This window comes from Punica granatum, chromosome 4 (assembly GCF_007655135.1).
Source record: "Punica granatum isolate Tunisia-2019 chromosome 4, ASM765513v2, whole genome shotgun sequence".
Lineage (NCBI taxonomy): Eukaryota > Viridiplantae > Streptophyta > Magnoliopsida > Myrtales > Lythraceae > Punica > Punica granatum.
In genome coordinates, this window is record NC_045130.1 from 17,251,462 (window position 1) to 17,264,139 (window position 12,678).

At 33.7% G+C, this 12,678-nt stretch overlaps 2 long non-coding RNA genes across 2 annotated transcripts; both read left to right on the forward strand.

Annotated features, from left to right (window-relative positions):
- Positions 1-921: 921 nt before the first annotated feature.
- Positions 922-3,658, forward strand: LOC116206061. The gene is made up of 3 exons (XR_004156628.1): positions 922-1,043; positions 2,565-2,680; positions 3,315-3,658. It is a non-coding gene; the product is annotated as an uncharacterized LOC116206061 (long non-coding RNA).
- A 2,296-nt stretch (positions 3,659-5,954) lies between these two features.
- On the forward strand, positions 5,955-12,415 carry LOC116205776. The gene is made up of 4 exons (XR_004156574.1): positions 5,955-6,093; positions 6,195-6,251; positions 6,535-6,592; positions 12,182-12,415. It is a non-coding gene; the product is annotated as an uncharacterized LOC116205776 (long non-coding RNA).
- Positions 12,416-12,678: the final 263 nt, after the last annotated feature.

Consider the following 12,678-nt stretch of genomic DNA (forward strand, 5'->3'; position numbering starts at 1 on the left):
TGGTTACAAAGAAAGCTTATAAACTGAATATAATGAAATAGAAATCCTAATCCTAATAGGTAGTAAATAGGCACTGATAATCCCACATGATATCAAATTTGGAATATTTTGATTATCAAACGAGTTACGAGATCATGTGCTACACCCCCCTTTCATTATTCATTTAATACAAATTTTTTGGTATGAACTCTGATATTCGGACGTTCAATTGAGCCCTACTAATTCAGTCGAGTCGGATTGGTCCACTAAGGGGTAAAGTTCTCCCAACATGGATTTTTTACATTCATAAAGACTCAAACCAGACATTACTTAAACGGAACACGTGTCAAACCGTTTGAATCAATCCATGTTGGTATTATTCATTATTGAGAGGTACATCCAAGATGCACTGAATCTTCTACATAACTCAAGAATATCTCGGGTTAGACTTTGTAATATAATCGTTCACATATAGAGCATCATCATCTATTCGGTTTGGTTGGATTGAAATTTTCTCCTGTCAGTGCAGTGCCTCCCCGGGCATCATACCATAAATAATTTCCATGGTCCCGTGAGCCTGGTAACTACCGAACTTTCAAGCTGTTTCCAATTTCAGGAAAGTTGAGTGAAGGAGATATTTCTCTGTTGAAACTTCCAACAATGTTGAGCACTCTGATTCAGCTTCCTATCATAATTACGGGAGCGATCTCAGCCATTTTTTCAGTCATCGTTGTTGTCAGGCTAATGAGAAAATGAAGGAGAATTTCCGAGGAAACTTGGGATCAACGGCCTGAGACTGAGTCCCCCTTTAACTTGGAACTTTTCAAGCCAATGAACTGCAACATGATATGACTAAGTCGTTTACCACTAGTAACAGTAGAGTTAGAAGCCATATATAAATTTTGATCGCACTCATTCGCTGGAAAGAAAATTCTAAATACATCCGACGTTCTTTTCCACTTCTTCATTTGCGATGATCGATAGGAGATCCATTCGGATAGCGGCCATTCTCGGCCTCTTCCTCCTCCTTCCACAGGCATTTGCCGGCCGATTTCTACCCAGGGGTGAGTTTTGCTTTCATTTATTCTTTTCCCTCTCTACTCTAGGCTTTCTAGTTAAGGGATGAACCAGAACCGGCAGCCTGCAGGAAATGGAGAATTCAACTTCAACTTCAGTTGAGCGTTAATTACTAAATTAAGTCCCATTTGATTCATGAATGAACGTCCGGAATCGGAATTTTTCATTCCTTTTGTGAGCGTTTGTTTTAAGGTAAATGGAAATCGATTCTGGTGAATGAGGACCAGAATGGACGAGGGGAATAAAAATTAATATTTTTTTCCGATGTATCCATTCAAAAACCAAAAACCACTGATTTTTTTTTTTACTAAGTAGTGGCATCTCTAATTTATTACCTCTCCGGTAATTTTTTTCTTTATTTTCTTTTTGGTATGCACTCTGATATTCGAAAATTTGATTAATCCCGACCAATCCAGTTCTGGCCTAATCGGCTTATATGAGTTGTTAGTTCCCTTATTTTACGGTAAGCAGGCTGCAGTTTGTAAGTTCATCCCTCTCCTGCACTTGTTGGCAGTGGGAAAGGGATTGAAGGGAATATTATTATGAACTAGTAACATGGCCCGCGCTTTACTATTTCTAATTAATATTTATGACTTAAATTTACAAATAATTATATTTAATATTTTTCCCTTCTTAAGAAGATACAAAAATTGGCAAATTACTTCTGTTTCACTGTTTCAATAAGCTCTCTTCTTCTCAACATTTCTTTTGTTTCTTGATGAGTGATTGGGAAAAAATGAGGATAAAGATTGTTAAAAGAGATTGTCCCACACGAAAAAATTAAAGAAAAATTCTCGAATTTATAAGGATTGGGTACCACATCTTATTAACTTGATTTTTTGGATTAGAAATGGGTCTAATCGCTTATTTCTTTTACAAAGATCGCTTAATATCAGCAGGCTAAGTAGGTCAAAGACTCAAGGTGCTAGCATTTTTTGGTTTCACGAGTTTGATGAGAGGCATCCCAAGAGATTGAATAGGCACTATTACGGAGTTTAAACCCGTAGATGGTATAAGAAATGAATTTAACTGGAAATATTAGGGTACAAAATGATCGGAAATGATTTTTTATTTGTTTTAATTGATTTTATTTTTTTAATTTTATGAATAATTTTTTTCTTTTAGTTTCTTTCATTGTTTTAATTAATTTTTCTTCGGTATTGAGAATATAATAAATGAATAGGGAATATGAAAGGACGTTGCACCTTCAGCTGAGGGGAAGGCGAACTCACAGCCCAAGTACAACAACGCAATTATCAGGAGTTTGCTCTACAATTGAGCTAATAGCCCGTCGTGAGGCCTCTCGTCGAGGCCCACTATATAGACACCGTTGTTACCTACCGTATTGCTGCCCTACCTGCACCTTCCTCTAGAGCAGGGGTAGGCTCTTGTCGAACGAACAGAGGACTCTCATTCGCAGGAGCCTACTTATATAATAATAATAATAATAATAATAGATTATCAAACATGGGAAATTTAGTGATGTATATTTACTGTACGTGGTGCAGAGGAGGTGAGCTTCCGTGGAGCTTTTCCATATTCAGTTGAAGATGGACGCAGTTACGCCTAGGGGTGTGCACGGGTACCGGGTATATCTGGAATCGGTTGGAACCTACCCTAACGGGTAAGGTCCGGGTAGCTCGTATTGAAAATAGGGTAGGTTCCGAATATTAAAATTAGGAACCTGTGAAAATCGATTCCGGCTCCAGTCCCTGCCTACAGGGTACCTGGAGTCGGTTATTTATTAAAAAAAAAGAAAGAGGAAAGAGTAAAGTTACTATCTTCTCTAATGAATTAGAATATAGGCACTTTGTTGTGTGAGATCGTATTATGAATGTTCAATTTTGTCGATGAATTGATGAGATATATTATTATTTCATTGTTGTGGATTAATCTAAATTTTGCTGATATTCTATTTGGCGTGATTACTGATTATGTATGTGACATTTTCGATTTTATTTTGCGAGAGAAAAAAATTTACAGGTTCCAATAGGGTATCCAGAACCTGTGGTATAATACAGGTTCCGAGTCCATGATTCAACAAAGTAGGGTCCGGTTCCAAAATCTTGGAACCTGTCCCTTACAGGGTAGGGTCCGAGTATTATGAAAAATACAGGGTACCCGGAACCGATCACACTTAGTTACGCCTAGGAATATTTGATGAGAGCTAAGCAATAATTGTATGGATCGTAATTCTTTTGATGAACTATATGGACTGTATTTAATCGACGACATGTAAAGTATTTCATTACATGCAGATCATAATCGAGATCGCCGACAATGCTAATTGGTGGTGGCCTTGCTAGCAACCATTACGCACCACCACAATCGGGATCGCCGACAATGCTAATTGGGGCGGTGGTTGCCACCGGTGAGACACCAAGAGACTCGAGAGGACTCAAAACTATTATGATCGAATTCCAATAAGATGCTTTGTAATTTGGATATTCTGTAATTTCTTTTATAGATTCCTCTCAGTGGTTTTCTGCTTCTTCTTTTTTTTTTTTTTTTTTTTTGTGGCGTGCTAGAGACGCAATAAGCTTGTTGCTTAGCGAACGTTTGTTTATATATAAATTCCTCTGATCAACCGGAAAATTTTTACGAGGATGCATCGTTGATTTTACCATGAATGCGTATGTTCTGTATGACTTATATACACCATTCACAAGTTTCTTCGGGTTGCCGTTGCTTTTCAGTAAAAGAGGATTAACCGTTGAGGAAACTTAAGAGAAAAGAGATTAAGGAAACAGTCATACGCTTCATAGCATAGATGGTGCTATTATTTTTAAATTCCACGATATATTAAATGTAGAAAATAATCTCTAGTACTTATTGATCTACATACAAGATGGCCCCATTAATTGTCTTGCTTATCTATCAAAATCATATACGTGCTCCTCAATTTGCCTTTCCCTTATGCCCTATACTGTCTGTGGGCTTTTCTTGTGAGCTTGGAACGGAAAAAAAAAATGTTGGAATCATTCAGAGACTCGATTTCATCACAAGGGTTGTGGGAAGTCCAGTCGTGGGAACTCGGGAAGTTGTGCCATTCTTCCCAAGTCCGGAGTGTACATATCCGACATTCATATGTAGAGCATACGGATCATTAATTCAGTTCGATCGGTTTGATTGAAATCCTCTCTTGTCAGTGTAATTCCTCCCCGCTCATCGCGCCATAACTAGTTTTCATAAGTCTTCAAGCCAAACTATAGTTCGAGACATCAAAGGTTGTTTGGTACAGATTCATCTGGAAATTCCACCCAAGTATTCCAAGGCATAGGCTTATCACTTTGTTAGTAGTATTGAAAGCGGAAGTCAAGAAACAGAGAAGGTAGAAGCTATGAGAAAGGTTCTGTTTTTCATTAATTTCGTCAGTCATAGTTACAAGTACATATATATGCTGGAGATCTAATGGTTCGTCCTAGAGATACAGTAGAATCAAAAGACAAACTAACAGTAAATACAACATGAGATTACATGGACTAAATCTCCTCAAGCTTGATTCGATCCTTCTGTTGAAACAGTGGAGAAAAATCCTCCACGGAATTCAAATGAGTGTCTTCAATATTGAACAAATTGCGTACTTTTGACAGGACAAGCCAGGGCAGGGGCTCCATTGATCCTCGCTGGTTAATGAGCGGGGATGGGATTCACGTGTGGTTGCAGGGCACCGACAATTTTCAAGAAACTGCTCTCAACTGAGCCATTGAGAGAATCTGATAAAATCATAAAAGGAAGGGGCTGTGAATCCAATAATCGAGTTTGCTCACAGGCATGGAAGCATGCCTCTTTTCAGCCCATTTAGGAAATTCATCGGCCGCCCAACTGAAAATTCTCCTTGGGCCATATCCAAACAAGTAGTGGTGGGATCCTCTTGTTTCGTGGGTCCGGCTTTTCTTCATCTGTAGAAATCTTTTGTGTATCGAAGCATACTGCATGGATCCATCGTCTGCTACAACTACTTCGACATGCACAACAGCCTTTCGTACATAAGAGAGTCCCCAGTCTCATTCACGAACTGCATTAGACGCTGATTTCAAAATAAATCTTCTTTCCGGTTCGACGTCCTCATTTTCATCCGAGTCTTTGCATTCACATGCACCAAGTAGTTTCTCACTTGCATTGAAAATCAACTCGACCGGAACATTAAATAAGAAACGTGAAGTATGGTCTGGAAACTAGTATGACTTTGGGTTTTCTACTACAATTTCGGACACTAACAACTAATTGGTTCCAACCCTCTTGCAAATATAGACTAATGACTTTTATTTTTATTTGACCTCTAGGAGCATCTCTGATGGGATTGGGCGTTCCATTCAGGCTACATCAGCGAAATGGGACGGCCCATTTTGCTGCCCTCGATTGGAGTAGCTTTTATAAAAGGAACCGGTTCCATTTTCGGCCACTCGAATCCTAAGATTCAGTAGATTACATGATATCTTTAACATATGTAAGGTCGATTTTATATTTTGGGTATATATATATATATTAATATACTTTCGGTCTATATCTAAGAAACTATTACGTGTGGTCGAGTTTTCTCCAATCTCTATTAGTTACCAAGAATTCTATATGGTAGACAAATATCTGAAAATTGTTTACACGTCCTCATAAAATAAAATAAAAATCTAGTTGCACAAACGGTGATAGAAGCGTTCAAGGCTGAGCCAACTTGAATAGTGTAATAGCGAAACATGCATAATCAATATATTTTGGTTCAGGTGATTCGACACATCTTTTTCTTAATTAAAGGACTCGGATATTTTGAATAAAGAAAATTCATGTTTGGCCAGCTTCATGACTAACTGAAGATTCTATACATTATAAACTGACTAAGCACGTCAGGCTTGACTTTGTCAAAGTATTTGGTCACACGGAGATTTGTGGAGTATTTTTTTGACCACTCGATATATATAAATCCTTTGGTTTTTCCAAGTTCATCGTTCGCAATGACCGGTGGAAGATTCATGGCGATAGCAGCTATCCTCGGTCTCTTCCTCCTTCCGCTGGCATTTGCTGGACGACTTCTACCCCGGGGTGAGTATACTTTTCTAAGGTTAAACCAGAACCTGAACCCTGTAGGGCCTGGATTACTAGCCGTGGGGAGTCTATTAATGACGAAGTTAATTGTTTTGTAGATGAAGTGCACATCCGTGGCATTTTACCATCGTCAGTTGGTCATCTGCGGGCACGCAGTTACGTACATAATCTCAATCCATGCACGCCTTGTCTTTCGATCCATGTTCAAACTCCAGATACCAAATCTACTGAAATCTTTTAAAAAATGATGTGTCTCCCACGGGGATAAGATATACCTCTGATGATTTTTTGTGATAAATTTTTACAAGAATTTTTTAATTTCCCCTTTTATAAAAATGAATTTTGATTGTGAAACTTTTTTAACTCCTAAACTTATTTGCCCTAATGGAATCTGACTTGCCAAAATACAATATCTGTGAATTTTATGTATACATGCAGGGATGATAGACGTGATACATAGACATCCACCACCACGTATGGGGGGACAGGCTTCTACGTACGCACTTCTAACTACGCTACTCGCGGTGTTTCGTAAATTCTTTTTCCTATATATTTACAAGCGCATGACTTATTGTACTTTTTGTTGGCTCTATGTTTTTAAACGCTAAAACTCCTATGCATGCCGTTTTAATAAGTTTCAGTTTACTACTCATTAAAATATCTACTTTTTTTCATAATAATTTTTTAATATGTATTGATTTTTTAGTAATTATCGTAAAAATGTTTTCATTAAGTAAAATAGTAATTGGTGAATTAATTTTTTTTTAAGAAAAGAAAATTATGAGATGAGAGTAAGAGTGGGTATGGGATGGGATGGTTCAGTTTTAAGTGCTAACCGTACCGGTGCAGAATTTCTAGTAATGAAATTTTCCTAACCGAAACCGATCCCGTAACCATATTACAATCACAAATCCTTCCCGAAAAATAACCAATTTTTAAGTTCAATTAACCAAACCGTCCTGAATTAAGAAAATTAGAAGTAAAGTCTAAATTTATAGAGTCTAATCATTCTACAAGAGTGCAATCAACACTAAATAAAGTGTAAAAAATACAAACAAGCACGTTTTTATTTACTAATCAAACTTTTACGAAGTTCTAATTACACAAAAATATCAAAATTCCCATCATTACTCAACATCTCTCAATCTTCTACATAATGACTAGATGATTTTTTAGATTTCTTTTCCAAGTTTTTTCTTAAGAAAAAAGAAAGTGGAAATATTTCAACTCAAATCTATATATAAATATAATAAAATATATATTTTATATATCTTTATATATATTCGGAACGGGATGGTTAACCACCATTTTTAAAATTAGAAACCGCAACCGTCCCAAAAACAAATAATTTGAGAAATTAGGAACCGATTTTTTTTCCCGAAACAGAATAACTTGGTTATTTTTCTCTTCAGAGCAGAGAGGTTATCGAGATGGTTTGGTTATCGGTTATTTTTGCACAACCCTAGATGAGAGGGAGAAATGGCAATTGGGGATTGAACGTGAGGGAGGTGAGAGAGGAGATAGAAGAAAAGAGGAGAAAGTGGGAGAAAATTAGGGGAAGAGAAAGAAATGGGTAGTTAAGAAGAAGCTTAAAATTACTAATATAGCCATAACTTCCTTAATATCTAATGCTATTAATTTTTTTATTTTATTGATAGGTATTTTTGGGATAATAAAAGTTACTTCAACTGTCATTCTTTTTCCCTGATTTTCTTTTAAAAATTTCAAGGAACTTTTTTTAAAAAAATATTGACTGTCTAGGTTTAACCTGATTAATCTTCCGGATCTTGGGAATCTCCCGCGACACTTGGGACGGATAAACTAGCCAATTGACCTAGCAGGTGATTCTCAAGGCGTTTCGAATTTGGGATGTATTACTGATTTCCTCACCCCCCACCCTCTTTCGGGTAAAGGTTTTAGGTAGTGAAGAATTATGAACTCCCAATATGTAATTCATAAATAAATAGATGTGTGCCCAACCGAATTCAGGTGGGTTGTGGAGGACAAGGGAAACGGTGGGGTGGCTGAGAGAGAAAAGCGTGGAAGAGGAAATAACGAGCAGGTGGGGATGGTGGTTAAGAAAATATTTAATATTTTTGAATTTGATAGTTGTTAATTAATTATTACGTCAGTTTATGATAAATATTTTCGAAAATTAAAAAGTAGACCAAATCTTTTCTTCTCATATTTCTAATAGTAAGATTTTGTGTCTCAGTCAGTTATTTTTTGGTTGGTTTTAGTAAATTGTCCTCATTATCTTTAAACAATATTTGGAGGAAGGAAAAATATAACATTAACCACTTAATTGGATTGCGGGGTGGAAAGAGTTATGTGGGGATGAATTATGAAGAGTTATTATACATAACTAGTCATTTCACTCGCGCGTTGTGGGAAAGTGTTATTCATGGTAGGAATTTTTATAATTTATTATACTGAGTCTTTAAAAATTTTGTTTGGTTTATAATTATAAAATTAATTCTTTGATAATCATTAAAATAATAATGAACAAAGAATGTTAAATTCATTGTGTTAGATTTGTTCTATTAAATACTTTATTTACATAAAAAAAAATTATATTATTCACTTAAAAAGCATTATTTATATATTTTACAAAAAAATATTAGTAAAATCACATGAATAAAATTATTTAATTAAAGTAATTAATTAATACTTATTAGTTTTTTAAAAAACTCTTAATTTTCAATAATGAAATTGTAGAAGTATTTACATTTATATCCTCTATACAATAATAAGTTACTCATCGAACTTAAATGTTTCAACTTTAAGTAAATTTAGTAAAAATAGAGACTAAATTTAGTCCATTCATTTAATGAACTTTTAAATAAATAAATTCTTTTAGCATCATTTTTAATTTCTAAGTATATATAATATTGATATAGAACTTGTAATAGTTTTTAAATATTTCTAGACATTCTTACAATTTCAATTATGTAAGTAATTACTTATGTAAAATAATTTTAAAAAATATTTCCCCATCCTTTTTAAACTGAAAAATCTATTACAGTTTCAAAAATATAATTAAGCATTTTTAGAATTGAAAATTGGAAAAGTAAATAATTTAAATTAATCAAATTTCAAAAGATATATTTATTACTAAATTGTATGAACTCTTAAATCAATTCACTTGAATGATTTTTTAAATATTTTTTAAGTGTATTTAATATTGGTATAGAAATTTCTTATAGTTCATAGATATTCTAGTAAATATAATTTTACTTGTTAAATCGAGAATTGAAAAATGGAAATAATTTTAGTAGATTGAATTGATATAAGTATATTATCGTTATAAACAATTAATTATTTATGCACTAATTATTAATTAATGTATTAAAGAGGGTAGAGAAGATAATTAAAATTTGAGTAAGTAGAGACTAAGGACTTGACACATAGCACTATGGGTGATTGGTTTCGAGTACCCTGTATTTTTCACGATACCTGAACCCTACCATGTAAGGGACATGTTCCAAGATTTTAGAACCGGACCCTACCATGTTGAATCATGGAACCGGAACCTGTATTATACCACAGGTTCCGAGTACCCTGTTGGAACCTGTAAATTTTTTTCTCTTGCTCAATAAAATCAAAAATTTCATATACATAATCAGTAATCATGCCAAATATAATATCAACAAAGATTTAGATTAATCCATAACAAAAAAATATATATGTCTCATCAATCCATCGACAAAATTAAACATCTATAATACGATCCCGCACAACAAAGTGTGTTTGTTCTGATTCATTAGAAGAGATAGTAACTTTACTTTTTCCTCTTTTTTTTAATAAATAATCGATTTCATAGGCAGGAACTGGAACTGGAACCGATTTTCATCGATTCCTGATTTTAATACCCGGAACCTATTCTATTTTCAATACGAGCTATTCGGACTCTACCCTAACGGGTAGGTTCCGACCAGTTCCGAGTATACCCAGTACCCGTGCACACCCTTACATAGCACCACCTTGTAAATCCTGAAATGACACAAGACGCAGCCTCATTAATGTACTTTTTCGTTTTGCTATTGTATAGCAATATATAGATATATAGATATACTATCTAAATAAGCTATAAATATAGGAGTAAGAATGTAAATTTACACATTTTGAACACGCATCTCTCTTCTATCTCCTGTCCTTGAATACTTATGTCCCATCTCCACTTTACCACTTCTCTCCGTTACTTTTGCTCTCTTTTAGTATTATTTATTTTCTTTGTTTTTTCTTTATAACTTTTACCCACAATTTTTTATTTTTATTGGATCCGGTATTATATGGTTGAGTAACATCAAACACAAAATTTTAGTTCCTAAAAAGAATTTTGTAAACTTCTAATTCATGCATTTTTTTTGTTTAATATTAATTGAGACTTGTATATTACATTGCAAGTGGCATCTAAAAATTCTACTAATAATTATCCTAAATAAAAAAATTCCACTTATAATGACATGAGCTGTAATTCACACAATATTAAGGGATTATTTAATATATGTGAGTGTTATAGGAGGATTATTAAGCACGCATTTTTTGAGGATTTAGCAATTTTTGTAATTTAATTTGTTCTTTCTAATACAAATATTGACAACCTTTCTTATTTCCCTTTTTCTTTTATCTTTGGAACTATGATTTACCGGTAACTCATGGAATCTGAATGCACTCTTCTTGAGTTTTATTATACTCTCCTAATATTAATCCATCCAAAAGTCCTCCCAATTCAAAAATATTGCTCGCAATGACGTGAGGTTGTAATTTCATCAATATTCTTGAGCTTATGTAATAAATTAAAGAATTATTACTGATTTAAAATATGTTTACTTTTAGAAAGTTCTTCATTTTTCCCAAAAAATTGAGTTAAATTTATTATACATGCATTATGCTTTATTTCAAAAGATAAAATCGAGTTAAATTGTTATATGCATCATTGAGGTTAAAAATTTATCATGTATAAGTTATTTTTTGTTAAGAATATTTCTCAAAAACAAATTCTAACTAAACATTAGTAAATATAATTTCATATTTTTCTACGAAGAAATAAATTTAGAAAGGACGTGGAAAATAGAGATGGAAATAGAGAATTCCTTTTCTAAACTAAAATTTTCAATTTTTCTTTTTCTTTTCCTTTTCTAAATATGTTTCTCCACTGAAAAGTATAAAGAATATGTTTATTAATGTTAAGTTAGAAAATTTTCAAATGTGAGAATAATTGGAATGGTCACCATTAAAAAATGATATAAATTAAATTTATAAATGGAAAAGTCAATAGAAAAGGAAATAAAATATAAAAAAAATAGATGAATGATTTTTTTTTGCAGGGACTAATGAAAAGAGAAATAAAAAAAAAAGAGATTCTTTAATCTATATATATAATTGGGAATAGTGGAGAAGAAGATTTTCTATGAAAAATTAATTCATTTCAATAACTAGTAATTTTCTTGCAATGCTTTATTTTTTAGAAAACTTTCTGAGAAAATTGAAAGAATTCTTCAAAAGTAAACCGGCAAAGCATGTTTTACTTAATTTTTCCTGATATTGATCCCACCTTGATTGATCATCTCTCCTTAGATTTCTGTTTCGTTCGCAAATAAGCCACCTTTTGGTTGCCGTTGCCTGTTCAGGTCCTTTGACGACATCTTCTGGTTTCTTTCTTGAAATTTTCATCTTGCGTTGCATTTGCTTGTGACATGCTAAGGTTTTCAATGGATTGCTAATGTAAATTTTCTTTTTTCTAAATCCCCGAATTCCCAGTCATATCTCTATTTGTTCCTCGATTTGGAGTGCCATGTTTTGGAAAAAGGGGGAAAAAAAAAGAGGACATTCAGGAAGTGCCGTGTTCGTCGTTCAGTGAAACTTAACGATTTGGATAAAAAATGATATGGAACTTATGATTTCTAAAATTAAACTTTGAACATTTATATAATTTTTTTAAATTAAACAAACAGCAAAAAAATCTCTATTAAGAAAGCAATGTAACGTACAGCAAAAATCTAGTTAAGTTAAATTTACAAGAGTTTTTTGTTCTCTTCTATTAATTAGGCGATCGCTTAAATGAAATATTATTCTCTTGCAGGCCACCTATTCACCACTAACTGCTCGAATCTGAGCCAACTGCAGGAATGGTTAAATAAATTCGGATACTTTTGTAGTCTCAATCAATGCATCAATTTACGATTGTTGAATACATATAATAGTACACGTATACGCGCTTGCCATGAGCGGTTTATTATTTTGTAACAATAATAGTTTGTATTTGGCTGGATCTCATTGGCATTTTGCTATACATCAGATTTAGAATTTAATGGTACGTATGAGATTGTCATGAGCAGAATCTTTCCTTTGGTGGTAGGCTTACTCTCCTAAAGACTCTCCTCCATATATAATTTGCCTATGTACCATCTCTCTATCTCTTAGCTAAATTCTAACATGACTCCGGGTCATGATAGGAGAACCGTTTTTCTTGTTCGCAATCCCATGTGGCCAAAAATCTCGAAAAATAATCTCAGACACTTCATCCGGAGCGGCTATTCAGACAAGAAAAAAAAAAGAGCTTGGTCAAATCGGACAAAA